This window comes from Mustelus asterias, chromosome 13 (assembly GCF_964213995.1).
Source record: "Mustelus asterias chromosome 13, sMusAst1.hap1.1, whole genome shotgun sequence".
Taxonomy (NCBI): Eukaryota; Metazoa; Chordata; class Chondrichthyes; order Carcharhiniformes; family Triakidae; genus Mustelus; species Mustelus asterias.
The window spans coordinates 72465315-72479111 of record NC_135813.1 but is presented as its reverse complement, the minus strand read 5'-3'; the positions used below and the strand labels follow the sequence as shown (position 1 = coordinate 72479111).

General features: G+C 45.7%; 1 pseudogene; it reads left to right on the top strand.

Annotated features, from left to right (window-relative positions):
* The first annotated feature begins 9045 nt into the window (after positions 1 to 9045).
* On the top strand, positions 9046 to 9188 carry LOC144503232 (U2 spliceosomal RNA; annotated as a pseudogene).
* Positions 9189 to 13797: the final 4609 nt, after the last annotated feature.

Sequence of the window (13797 nt, the reverse complement as noted above, 5' to 3'; positions counted from 1 at the left end):
CCCAAAATATTTTAACTCGTTGCCAGACTTTCTATACACACATGTGACAAATAGCATGTTGATGAAATAAGGTAAAAATTAGTCTCAGGCAAAACCCCGGGTTGGGGGGGCGGGGGTGGTGGGGGAGGGGGGGTGGTAGTATTGGATCAGCTGCACGTTATGTGCAGTGTCTGATATTTAAGTTTATTGATGGCAGCGTAGCTGAATAATCATAGAAACCCTACAGCACAGAAAGAGGCCATTCGGCCCATCGAGTCTGCACCGACCACAATCCCACCCAGGCCCTATCCCCATATCTACCCACTAATCCCTCTAAGTTACGCATCTCAGGACACTAAGGGCAATTTTAGCATGGCCAATCAACCTAACCCGCACATCTTTGGACTGTGGGAGGAAACCGGAGCACCCGGAGAAAATCCATGCAGACACGAGGAGAATGTGCAAACTCCACACAGACACTGACCCAAGCCGAGAATCGAACCCAGGTCCCTGGAGCTGTGAAGCAGCAGTGCTAACCACTGTGCCACCGTGCCGCCCTGAGTGAATAATGTGTTCATATGTGCAGCCGATCCAGTCCCCCTTGCTTTCCCCCTTGCCATTCAAGATGGATTTCTATCCTCAGATGCTGGAGTCTGTCTCTTTAGAGTCATTTCTTTTAAAGACAAAAATACAATTGTCTCATTTTGCCTTCTGGGGCTGGTGATGTTGAATGCAACTGTGAAAAAAAGAACTATAAAGTTAAGCGAAGAGTTTCTTGGGATGAGTGAAATTCAGAATACAGCTTTGTTGTAGACATACCAATTCTCGACAGTTAATTAAGCCAGCGTAACGATAACATTAAAATCGAGAGGCAATAATAAGATGCACCTGGTTTGTAAGAACCACTGCTTAATAGTTCATAGCTGTAAGATAATTAGTAATCAGCAAATCATTCAACAAAAATAATTTATGATCCCATTACTGAGAATTATTTGCAAGGCAGGAAATGGTCACTTTTTTTGGAGTTGCACTGTTATCTTTCTGTTTTACCATAATATGATTCTGAACAATATGAATCAAATTTGAGCCTTTGCAAATCTTGTGTAATATGTCAGAGCATAAGAAAATGGATAAAGCAATATTGTTTGGTTTAAGAATTAAGTATGGAAATTCAAATAGGAGAGAGACAATGGTCGTGATTCTCCCATCGCGACCCGCAACTTTTCTGTCGGGTCGTGGTGGGTGATGCACGTCGCCGGCCTTGAACAGGGATTTGTGCATGCATCGGGAATGCATGCGCATCTCCCAGAACCGGCGAACTGCTGCCGGTCAGACCACACTGGAAACCGGCGGAAAGGCAGGTAAGTAATTTAAATCTTTTTAAAATATGTTTTAAGTATGTTTATTAGTTCATTATCGGGATCTTTCAGCTCCTGATTGAATCTCCCACCCCGCCAGAAGTACTTAATTGCGGCAGGGTTCAGACTAGCTCCCCACATTTGGGGAACTAGCGGGTGATCCCACCAGAATGAAAGGAGGGCAATCGGGGGCCCCCGGAGGGTTGGGTGGTGGGGGAGTGGTACCCCCAGGCATGGGCACCCTGGCAGTGCCAGCCTGTGCCCCCTGGCACTGCCCAAGGGGCAAAGTGCCCATACTCAGGGGGCACCTTGGCATTGCCCATTGGGCATCAGGCAGTGCCAAAGGGGCGGGGCCTATTGTGAGCGGGGCCTAGGGGCGATCGATGGAGGTGGGGGGTCCCGCTGCCACTCTGCAGACAGGATCAGTCTGGGATGGAGGGAGAGCAGCAATGGGGGCGAGCTGGGGGGGGAGTGGTCTGTTGGGTGGGGGGCCTGCCTCCGGGGGAGGTCTGACCTGGGTGGGTCAATGGGGAGGGGTCTGCCGGGGTGAGGAGGGTGGGGGTTCACCACTGCTGGAGGTGGGGGGGGAGGAGGGGGAGCGGTGGGCTGTGCATCGGGGCACTCCAGGCCGGGGGGGCGGGGTGGGGGGGTGGTCAGATCTGGCTCGGGAATTGCTTTGGAGGCCGCAATCGGGCTGTGGGGGGATTGGAGAGGCAGCACTGCAGGGGTCCTGGGTTGGCCAGCGATTGGGCTGGCCAACAAAAGGGGAGTCTGACAGATCGGGGCCACCGCGCATGCGCAGAGCTCCAGAACTGTCAAACTCTGGCGCAAATAGGCCTCACCCCCCTGGGTTTTTAATGAGATTCACGAGTGGAACCTCTGCAGTGCACAGAGTGCAGAGATTCAGGTGAGAGGCTGAACTGAGAAAACAGTCGGGATTTAGAACAGTTTTCCCACCAATTCAACAACTTTTGGGAGAATCGCCCCCAATGTTGCAGCTTTCCTACAATTTCATACTGAATTTATTTGAAGATATTTTTAGGTTGATATTTGTGACCATAACTCATTGCATTTACACTACTATGATAAATTAGGAAGATAATTTAGCCCAATGCTATGTAGTATAATTTAAAAAAAATCTGCCTTGGTGTATCTAAATGCCTGTTACCATCTCCGTATCAGCTAATGACTTTTAAAGAGCTGTTTGAACTTCTAGTTATCAGCTGAAAAAAGGGCACATAAAAAGATTTCCCATTTTTAAAGAATGTTTACTGTACCAAAGACAAAACGCTACCAACTGAATACTATTTTCCTCTTACAGGCAAGTTATACTTTAATCCATGGAACAGAGTTTGACTCTTTCTACTTTCATTGACAAACAAAACCCAAATGTTGTTACATTACTCAGTGTCTGAAGTAGATCTCCTGGATCCAATCCAAAGTGTTTTTCAGCTCCCAAATGTTTACTTCTGGGTTTTTCTGCCCTTTCTCAATGGTATCTTTTACTGTGAGAGTCTTTCAGGGGATTCCTCCTAACTTCACCAGGTGAACTCTCCAGTCTTGTTTTAACTCTTCACAGACTAGGTCTTCAAGCTGAGTGCAAGCTGCCACCTGCCTTCCACGTGGCGAATGATAGGGTCAGCATTTTCTCTGTTTAAGGTGCAGACCTGGCTAACATCTTTCTCTTTTAGCTCCCCACCTCCCATTTGGCTACAGACCAAACTGCGACTGCCAAAGATTTGCTATTTGTTTTTACTATACCAGTTTCTAAGGCAGCCTGCCACTTGATCTCAATGCTGGCTTCCTCTATCCCCTACTCCACGGTAATGGGAAATACATTAGCTTTGTGTCAAAGTAAGAATGTTAATCAGCTATCACATGATAACCACTGCCTTTCATCTTAGAAACAAAGGAACAGCACAACTGTTTCCAACTTGATATTGATAATACCTTTCTGGATTTTAGGAGACTTAGGGCCGAATTTTCCTTGCAACCCGCTGTATGTTTCACGGTGGAGCAGATGGCCCACCATTGGCGGGTGGTGGAAACTTCTGACCCCGCTATTGTCAACGGGGCTTCTGTTCGAAGACAGGTCTGACCCACAGCCCCATAACCTCCGTTACAGGTAGACCAAAGAGACAGGGCCCGAATTTACCCTCACCATAATGGCAATCAAATCCCACGATATTGGCAACAATCTGATCTACACTGGCCACCCAGCCAATTGCCCCCCCAAGGTGCCTGAGTTGCAGTGGTGACATAGCTGCATGTTGTAGCCAGGAGCTATGAATAATGATGGTAGAAGTTCCAATTACTTTCAATCTCTTGGCTGACCAGGAATCTCCCCTGCTCTTAACGCTTGTCATTAGCATATGCTGGAAGGGTTTACAAGTTGATAATCAACCTGTTTGGCCATATTGTAAAGGCACCTTTGCCATCTAGTGGGAGTTGAACCCAGAGCTTCTGGCTCAGAGTGGCAGCATTGATACTGCTACGCCAGAAGACCTCCCTCAAGCAAGAGTAACTTATACAAATATATAAGTGCAGATTACTTTGTGTGAATTACTGGAAAGGTTGCAGATTCTTTGTAGTGCTCGAAATAACTCATTTGAAAGTTTAGTTCGGAAGATTTATTTCTTTGTATGGTCAAGAAGGTTGTAATGGAAAGGCAAAGCTGTCAGCAATGAGGAAGTCTGGTAAAATGTGTGGCTCTAGTAAAAAAAACCAACTATCTACTCACTGGCAGTGCATCAAAAAGTTGAAATTGCAATTTAATTGCACAACTTTGAGTCTGAAATATATTATGATACACCTAATATATACATTTCCCTCTACCCAGAAAAAAAATCAGAATAACTTTGGACCTACTTGCACTGTAAAATCAGAATGACTAGGATGTCTCTTACAGACAAAATCATTAGCAACAGGAATTCATTCCAAGTTGTAAATCAGGTGAAGCATGAAAGTTAGTCATATAAGCTACAATAACAAAGTTCAAGCGTATATTTTTAAATTTTTTATTGAATTCTGGAAGGAGGTTGGGACATTGAAAACACACTGACTAATTATGAGATTTGCTATAATCTGAGCAATCATTAATTTTCTCCACTTATGGAAGTAAGTTATTAGTTTGGAGAGCCAAACTAATTGGTGCAGATACAATGGGCCAAATGGCCTCCTTCTGTGACATAACAATGCCATGATTTGGTCATTTGTGAGCTTTCTCGATCAAGCTTTGCTTTTACAGCCAATGGGCATGGGCAGTGGGCGGAATTATGGCACCACCCACCTGTCGCCACTGGTGGGAAATGTGACCTGTTTTGTTGATTGTCCTCAGAATAATACAGACTGGCAAGCTTGTGCTAAAGGAAAGCTGGCAGATAGCTCACCATTTGGGGAGGGAAAGGGGGCGGACAGCAACCTGGCAGCTCTTCCATGGAGCCAAGTTGGCAGGCATATCTTGTGGCAGGGTGTGAGGAGGAAGTTAATAGAGCAAAGTGACTGAGAGTGAGTGGGATGATTTTTTTTTTACATGAAGCTACTACTGCTCCTGCTGATTTCAGGAAAATTAATCCAAAGGATTCCTGTTCAGAACAGCTTCCAGCAGCCTTTATAAAAAACATGCTCACTATATTGCTCACTCTCTGCTCACTATATGCTCACGGGGCGGCACGGTAGCACAGTGGGGCGGCACGGTAGCACAGTGGGGCAGCACGGTAGCACAGTGGTTAGCACTAGTTCACAGCTCCAGGGACCTGGGTTCGATTCCCAGCTTAGGTCACTGTCTGTGTGGAGTTTGCACATTCTCCTCGTGGGTTTCTTCCGGGTGTTCCGGTTTCCTCCCACATTCCAAAGATGTGTGGGTTAGGTTGATTGGCCATGCTTAAATTGTCCCTTAGTGTCCTGAGATGTGTAGGTTACAGGGATTAGTGGGTAAAATATGTAGGGATATGGGGGTAGGGTCTGGGTGGGATTGTGGTTGGTGCAGACTCGATGGGCCGAATGGCCTCTTTCTGTACTGTAGGGTTTCTATGATTCTATATTGTACATTTCAGTAGTTGTTCCAAATTATTTGGTTCCTCAGTTTTCTTTCTGTCTGTTTAGAAATCCTTCTCCAGAAATTTTCTATACATCTATTTTTCTGGGGCTGGTATGTGTTGAAAACATGTGCCATCGTAATGGCATGCCTACAGCACATATTATTATGGTGTAGGAATTGCATGAAATTATGAGGTGAGTGATTTATGCCACTACAATTGGCAGATTCAGTATATTCAGTGCAATCGCAGGAATCATAGTTTAAATAAAGAAATAATTCTATTGCATCTACTAGGTGCTTTTTATAATTAATATATATCTGATGTTGTTTGGAGGGGGGAAGTTGTGGGGGGTGGTAGGAGTATGCTGTTGGGAGTGGTTGATGGATCCTGTTCTTACATAATCATTTGACAGTGATTTGTTTGTGACTTGGATTGTTAATCCTATGTGTTGCGTGTATGATAGTTGGTGATCACAATCTGCCCATTTACACCTTATTATAATCCAAGCAATAAATCAGGAATATCTCTGGGATTGCAGATTGCTTGAGCGCTTGAAATCCGAAAGCCTCTGCTTTCTGTTTTGCTCGTGCAACCTCAATAGGAAGAGGAGGGGCCACTGTTCCATCTAATCAACTAACCAGACAGATTTGGAAATAGTCCTCAAGGTGAAGAAGCTATCCACAAATGGAATTCGTGCTGGTTTCTGCCCATTTAAAATCTACCCTAAACATTTCCGAGTCTGAGTAGCTATGACATTGCAATGGGTATTTCCTTTGTGCATTGTCCTTCTGATCTGTGGCTATACTCGATGCAGCCTATTCTAATTATACTCTCAGCAAATTGTGGCGTAAATTCGCCACTGGATGATTAAGGAGCCCAATGGTCCAATGCATCAATGTCTGCTGCCAATATCGTCGTTACACTGAAACCTGGGGAATAAATCAATGCTGAAGTGGCACCTCAAAGATTGTTTGCAGGCCATATTTTCACCACAAGTTTCAATTGTTGCTTTATGTTGCCTGAGATTAAATTCATAAATTATTGGTTGGAAGAACAGTTCCCTATAGTTCAGACAAATAACAGAGTAGAAAATTCCAATTTAATTGATCTAGTTCAGCACGATCTGGCAAATTCTAGACTTGATTGTTAAAGTATGCCTCTCGGAATGAGCTGCTTGTCAATTTTATTCAACCAACTAACCAGCAAGCTCTCAACATCTGATTATAGAGCATTGAAAGGTATCCTAAAAATTCACATTGCATTTATGAAGCCACACCAAGGAATGCCACGACTTTTTTTCCTCAAAGTATAAAGTGGAAATACGGGCTCTGTGCTGCAACCTGTTGAACCAAGGGCTGGTGGAATGCCAGTACATGTCAATAATTTACCACATGGCAAGATCTCAAACTTAAATGTGCAAATCAGAGAGAGAAGTGCCTCACCACAAGGGTGGAGGAGAAGCTGGGAAAAGTGAGTCATCCTGCAGCTTAGCAGATGTCTGAATAAGTGCAATGGCACACTTTGTGCATATGCACGTAGGAGGGAAGGAGAGTTGCCTCTCAAACAGTTTTAGCTGACATTACTGTCGGAGTCTATGGAGAGGGGGAGACATTAAAATGGACTTGGACTCATCTGCATCTTCCAAGGTAAGACGATTGTCTCATTCACACCCAAAAATAATAATATTTTGGTTTTGACAATTATATGCAGGATATGTTGTAGAGAGAGTCTACCCTAAATACAATAGCAACTTATGTATTATTTAAAAGATTTAGATTCAAAATGGTTGAAAGGACCAGAAAATTGTCTATAATGGTACATGCCTCTTTATAATGTACAGCACACAACAACTACAGGGGTACATTTTTATTGAACTTTATTTTAATAGTTAATCTGTCATCAAAACTTGATCAAGCTAAGTTTAACACTGAAGTCAGGGGAAACCTCTGTAATGACTCTTAGAATATGAGCTCTCTGTTTAAGGCAGTGATGGGTTGGCCAATCAGGGAGCTCTGTCTGTGTATATAATGTGGAGTGTCAGGGTTACAGGCATTCTGAGTTTAAGCTCTGTAAGAGGAAGTAACTTTTGGAGTGTTACTGACTATGTAAATAAATCAAAGTTTGGTGAAGGGACACCGGCCTCTGAGGGGTTCTTTCAACTTCTTTACTCAAAAGGTAGAATGTGTTACCATGTGCAGTGATTGAGACAAACAGCACAGCCAGGCGTAAGAGGAAGCCAAATCCGTGCCTGAGGGAGAGAGGAACAGAAGGATATACTGATAGGCTGGGATGAAGCAGGAAGTTCCGGGGAATGATAAACAATAACATTGATGATGTTGGGCTGAATGACTTGCCTCTCAGTTGTAAATTCTCTGTAAGTATAAAGCAGTCCATGTGTGCTCCATTGGTAATGTCTGAGGGTGATGCCTCTTTAGCTGCTTCTGTATTTCTATGAAAAGCTAGTTTAATATAAAGAATGGGCAATAATAAGAACTCCTGCTGGAAAACAATGAAAAGATGCTGAAGCCCACCTGTTGCAATCACTTGGTATGTTTTACAATGTGCGAGAGACTTTGCAATGGAAATTAATATTATGACATTATGTCGATCTCAAAGGATTATTATTCAGTTATGATAGATGGTATGTGTAAACAAATAGGGGGGAATTCTCCCATCCCGTCTGCCATGGGAATTGTAGCGGGTGGGGGGGGAGGGGGGGGGGTGGAGGGGGGGGGGGAGGGGGGGGGCAGGTGGGGGGGTGGGTGGGTGGCAGTGGGGTGGACCACGCAAAGGTCCATTGACCTCGGACGGGATTCTTCAGTTCTGGGGTGAGCGCGGCCTGAGAATCCCAGCCATAATGACTGCAATTCCTGCATGTTGATCTTTTCATTTATTTTCAAGTCCTTTCTCAAATGAATATAAATGACAGGCATGATAGTCGGGGAAAATGTTTTTTTTCAATGTTTAACCATTAGTGTCACAAGTAGGCTTACATTAACACTGCAATGACGTTATCATGAAAATCCCCGAGACGCCACACTCCAGCACCTGGTCAGGTACACTGAAGGAGAATTTAGCAAGGCCAATGCACCTAACCAGCACATCTTTCGGACTGTGGGAGGAAATCCACGCAGACACTGGGAGAATGTTCAGACTCTGCACAGACAGCGACCCAAGCTAGGAATAGAACCCAGGCCCCTGGCGTGTGAGGCAACAGTGCTAACCACTCTGCCACCGTGCCGCCTTTGACATGAGACTTTCAAAATTGAATTGAACAAGCACCTGCAATGAAAATATTACAGCAATACAGGGGAAGGATAGGGGAGTGGGACTAACTAAATTAGAGAGCTTGCTCTGATTTTATGGGCTGAATAACTTCCTTAGCTGCAATCATTCTATGATTATACTAATTAGACTGATTACATTATTATATGATTATACTGATTATATGAAATCTTGCTTTACTTGTACAGGTTGAAAATTCTGTATCCAAAACCCTTGGGGCCAATAGTGTTTCGCTCTTCAGATAGTTTCAGTTTACAGATGTGATATAACTACCATATATATGGTCGGCCTAGGTCTACTTCAATGACAATAGCCTGAGCCAAGGCTACCTATAATCTACAAATCCTTGGTAGTGGAACTAAATTAGGCATTAAATAACCACTATTGCTTCTCGGCCTTTTGGCTAAGATCAAGTGTAGTATCGACATGCTGTGCTTGGTTGAAGTCATTAGGTTACATTTTAGCTTCATTTGAAGCATTTTTTTTAAAACTGCATCTCGGCCTTTTAGCTAAGATGCAAATGAGATCATGCCTTGGAGAAGGAGCTATGCCTACTCTAATCAGCTTGGATCATGTAGATCAAGCCCAAGACAGGAGGTGAGAGCCCTGTCTTGTCAGCTTGGATCGGGAATGTCTCAACTTGTTGAGACTCTGAATTGGACTTGATTTGATTGAATTGGAATAAAAATACAAAAATCACAAGGTAAGACAAAAGCACATGATTGTTTACAGTGCAGACAAATAACTAGTCTTACCACAAGGTTCTCATTCGCTTGGTTCGCAGACTTCCCACACAATAGGTCAGTGATGTTTGTGTTGGCTCACATTATGGTTCATTCAAAAAAATGTTTGGTTTTTAGATATATGGACAAAGGATATTTGACCATAATAGAATTCACAATCAATTGCAAAATGTTGTAACTGGTCATGTTAATTGTTTTCAACTTGTCGAATTATTTTCAATGGTGCTTGCAAAAACTCAAAACAAAGTGTCCAACATTAAGTTTGATTCCATGATTGGGCAACATTTGCCATCATGGATAGGAGCCTGCTTTACATGGATTTGAATGGATTTTAATATAATTAACCTATCCCCTCACCAAATATTGACTCCCCTGTGGTTTACAACAGGTTCACTTAGCTGTCGTGGGGGCCTCCCCAGGGGTGCAAAGTTAAGTATGGCCCCCAGGGGAGAGGGAATGGCCAGACTGTGGCCTGACAAATGCCCTTTGGCACTACCTCTTGGCACAGGTTGGCATTGCCAGGTTGGCACCAGTGCCAACCCATGCCAAGAGGCGAGCCCCAGGGGAAGCCTCATGGGGGATTCATTTAGAGTGGATGGAGGAGCTGGGGATGCCGGCGATGGCTGTTGGGGGGGATGAGGGAGGGGGGTGGATGGTAAACATGGGTATCAGTTCAGACCTTGGCAGCAGGGGTGGGTGAAGACGGAGCCGCTGATCAGGGGGCTGATGTTCAGGAATGGGGGTCTGGGGAAATGCCGACTTTGATCAGGGGTGGGGAGTGGAGTCCCTAAGATCACCGTGGTGGGCTGGGTGTGAGGTTTATTCAGGTTCTAATCAGGGGCACCCTTTGAAGATGTTACCCTGATCTCAGTGCAGCTCAGTTTTACCTGCGGGTTGAGGCCCCGACCCAATTGATGGCATGAAACACACCCCCTTTTCTTTTTGGCAGAGTGTCGTAAGATCTGGGGCTCGATTTTACCAATCGGAGCCTAAGGGCAGGATCCGGGTGTAATACGGATCCGAGCCCGGAATCCTCTTTGCAGCGCGCCCATACATATTTTGCCGGCTCCGGTCCGATTCGCGCTGTGGGCGGGGCTTAGTGCTGCCGGAACGATCGGAGCTCTGAACTGCGCATGCGCAGTTCGAAAAAACTCTGAAGCAGCGCGCCCGGGTGCGAAAGAAATAAGCAGAGAGAACAGCTCTCTGACACAGACCATCTGTGGGGGGGGGGGCGGTGGGGAGGGGGGGGGGGGGGTGACGTATCATCCTCTGGGGGGGGGCCGGGCCGGTGGTTCCGCTGCCACTCTGCGGCTGATCAGTGGGGAGGGAGGGGGCAGGGGGTTCCGCTGCCACTCTGCGGCTGATCCCTTCTCCCCACCGGAGGAACGGATCCCTCCTCTCCAGAGTGGCTGCATACTTCAAACACCACGACTGTCATTATTCACCTCAGCGGAACCCCCTGCCCCCTCCCTTCCCACCAATCGGCCGCAGAGTGGCAGCGACCCCCCCCAGAGGATGATACGTCACACCCCCCCCTCTCCTCCCACCCCCCCTCTCCTCCCACCTCCCCCCCCAGGGGATGATTGGTCACACCCCCTCTCCTCCCATCCCCCCCAGAGGATGATACATCATACCCCCTCTCCTCCCCCCTCCCGCCCCCCCCCCACCCCCCCCCCCCCAACCCAAGAGGATGACCTGTGTCAGGGAGCCGTTGCAGTCTCTGACCCTGCTCTTCGGAGGCTGCAGCGGCGACTTCGGATTTTTATTCGGCAGGTCGATTACAGCGTGGATCCGCATCGGACCAGAAGACAGTAAAGTGGGATTTGGCAATAGAGTTGGGTGCGCGGTTCATTAAGTCGATTTAAATGCATGCAAATGCATTTAAATCGTCGGGCCGCCCGATTCGGGCGCAGGCCGGACCCGCACCCAAATTGGGTGTCGGTAAAGCCGCCCGAAAACGGGCGCGAAGTTTTGGTAAAATCGGGCCCCTGGAATGAAACACACTGGTTACCTCACCGGAAACAACAGTCTGTGCCATTTTTTGGTAAGATTTAGTCCCTTGATCCCAAGTCTCTGGAATCTGTTTTGAGCCTTTTTTAAAAAAATCAATCAGGGCTTTCCAGTCAGTAAATTCAAGAATTATGTTTAATATAAAGATTGTTTCACAGTAGACAATAGTTTTTAAACAAATGCAATGCTGGAAGTGTTTCAGGTTTAATGACATTTGGATGTTATCAAGATAAATTCAAAGACACAGAAAATGCTTTTTCATTTTCAGTGGGGAGAATTTTTTAATTGGCATAAAATATCAGAAATATGAATTATAGCTTTTCAGAACAAAATACAGAAATTGGTATGAGCTCTATTTTTAAATGAGTGGGCTGGATTTATGTTAATGACTGACGTAGAGTAGAGGTTTCATAGTTTCAGTGCGAAAGGAAGTTTGGGCATATCATGGCCCTCTGAAAGCTTTGTCAGATTTACCCTCTCCTGGTCAATTGTGTGGATGAATAAGAACTCTGCAACATTTTATTTGCAAAGGGAGCTTATTTTTTTTCATTCCTTTGTGGGACATGGGTGTTGTGGCTGGCCAGCATCTATTGCCCATCCCTAGTTGCCCTTGAACTGAATGCCTTGCTAGGCCATTTCAGAGGGCAGTTGAGAGTCAACCACATTGCTGTGGCCCTGGAGTCACCTGTAGGCCAGGCCAGGTAAGGATGGCAGATTTCCTTTTCTAAAGGACATTAGTGAACCAGGTGGGTTTTTCCAACAATTGACAATTGTGCAGTGGTTAGCACTGCTGCCTCACAGCGTCAGGGACCTGGGTTCAATTTCCAGTTTGGGTCACTGTCTGTGCAGAGTTTGCACATTTTCCCCGTGTCTGCATGCGTTTCCTCCGGGTGCTCCGCTTCCCTCCCACAGTCCAAAGATGTGCAGGATTGGCCATGCTAAATTCTCCTTCAGTGTACGTGAACAGGTGCCGGAGTGTGGAGACTAGGGGATTTTCACAGTAACTTTATTGCAGTGTGAATGTAACTGGTGACTAATAAGCAAACTTTACTTTACTTTTGACAATGGTTTCATGGTCATCAGTAGATTCTTAATTCCAGATATTAAAACGAAGAAGAGGTGGGCGAGCCTCAGAAAGTTCAGTGAGGTCACCCCACCGAGCTGCCAGCCCAGGGCCAGCACTGTGCCATGTGTGACATTTCAAAATTGGAACAATGATCTTAGAGAAGCCAAACACAAGAGGTGAAAGAGAGAGTGACTGCCCTGGTGAGGGCCCATGGTATTCGAGGCAAGGTACTAACATGGATTGACGATTGGCTGTCAGACAGAAGGCAGAGAGTTGGGATAAAAGGTTCTTTCTCAGAATGGCAACCGGTGACAAGTGGTGTCCCGCAGGGTTCAGTGTTGGGGCCACAGCTGTTCTCTTTATATATTAACGATCTAGATGACGGGACTGGGAGCATTCTGGCCAAGTTTGCCGATGATACAAAGATAGGTGGAGGGGCAGGTAGTATTGAGGAGGTGGGGAGGCTGCAGAAAGATTTAGACAGTTTAGGAGAGTGGTCCAAGAAGTGGCTGATGAAATTCAACGTGGGCAAGTGCGAGGTCGTACACTTTGGAAAAAAGAATAGAGGCATGGACTATTTTCTAAACGGTGACAAAATTCATAATGCTAAAGTGCAAAGGGACTTGGGAGTCCTAGTCCAGGATTCTCTAAAGGTAAACTTGCAGGTTGAGTCCGTAATTAAGAAAGCAAATGTAATGTTGTCATTTATCTCAAGAGGCTTGGAATACAAAAGCAGGGATGTACTTCTGAGGCTTTATAAAGCACTGGTTAGGCCCCATTTGGAGTACTGTGAGCAATTTTGGGCCCCACACCTCAGGAAGGACATACTGGCACTGGAGCGGGTCCAGCGGAGATTCACACGGATGATCCCAGGAATGGTAGGCCTGACATACGATGAACGTCTGAGGATCGTGGGATTATATTCATTGGAGTTTAGGAGGTTGAGGGGAGATCTGATAGAAACTTACAAGATAATGAACGGCTTAGATAGGATGGACGTAGGGAAGTTGTTTCCATTAACAGGGGAGACTAGGACGCGGGGGCACAGCCTTAGAATAAAAGGGAGTCACTTTAGAACAGAGATGAGGAGAAATTTCTTCAGCCAGAGAGTGGTGGGTCTGTGGAATTCATTGCCACAGAGGGCTGTGGAGGCCGAGATGTTGAGCGTCTTCAAGACAGAAATTGATAAATTCTTGATTTCTCGAGGAATTAAGGGCTATGGGGAGAGAGCGGGTAAATGGAGTTGAAATCAACCATGATTGAATGGTGGAGTGGACTCGATGGGCCGAATGGCCTTACTTCCGCTCCTATGTCTT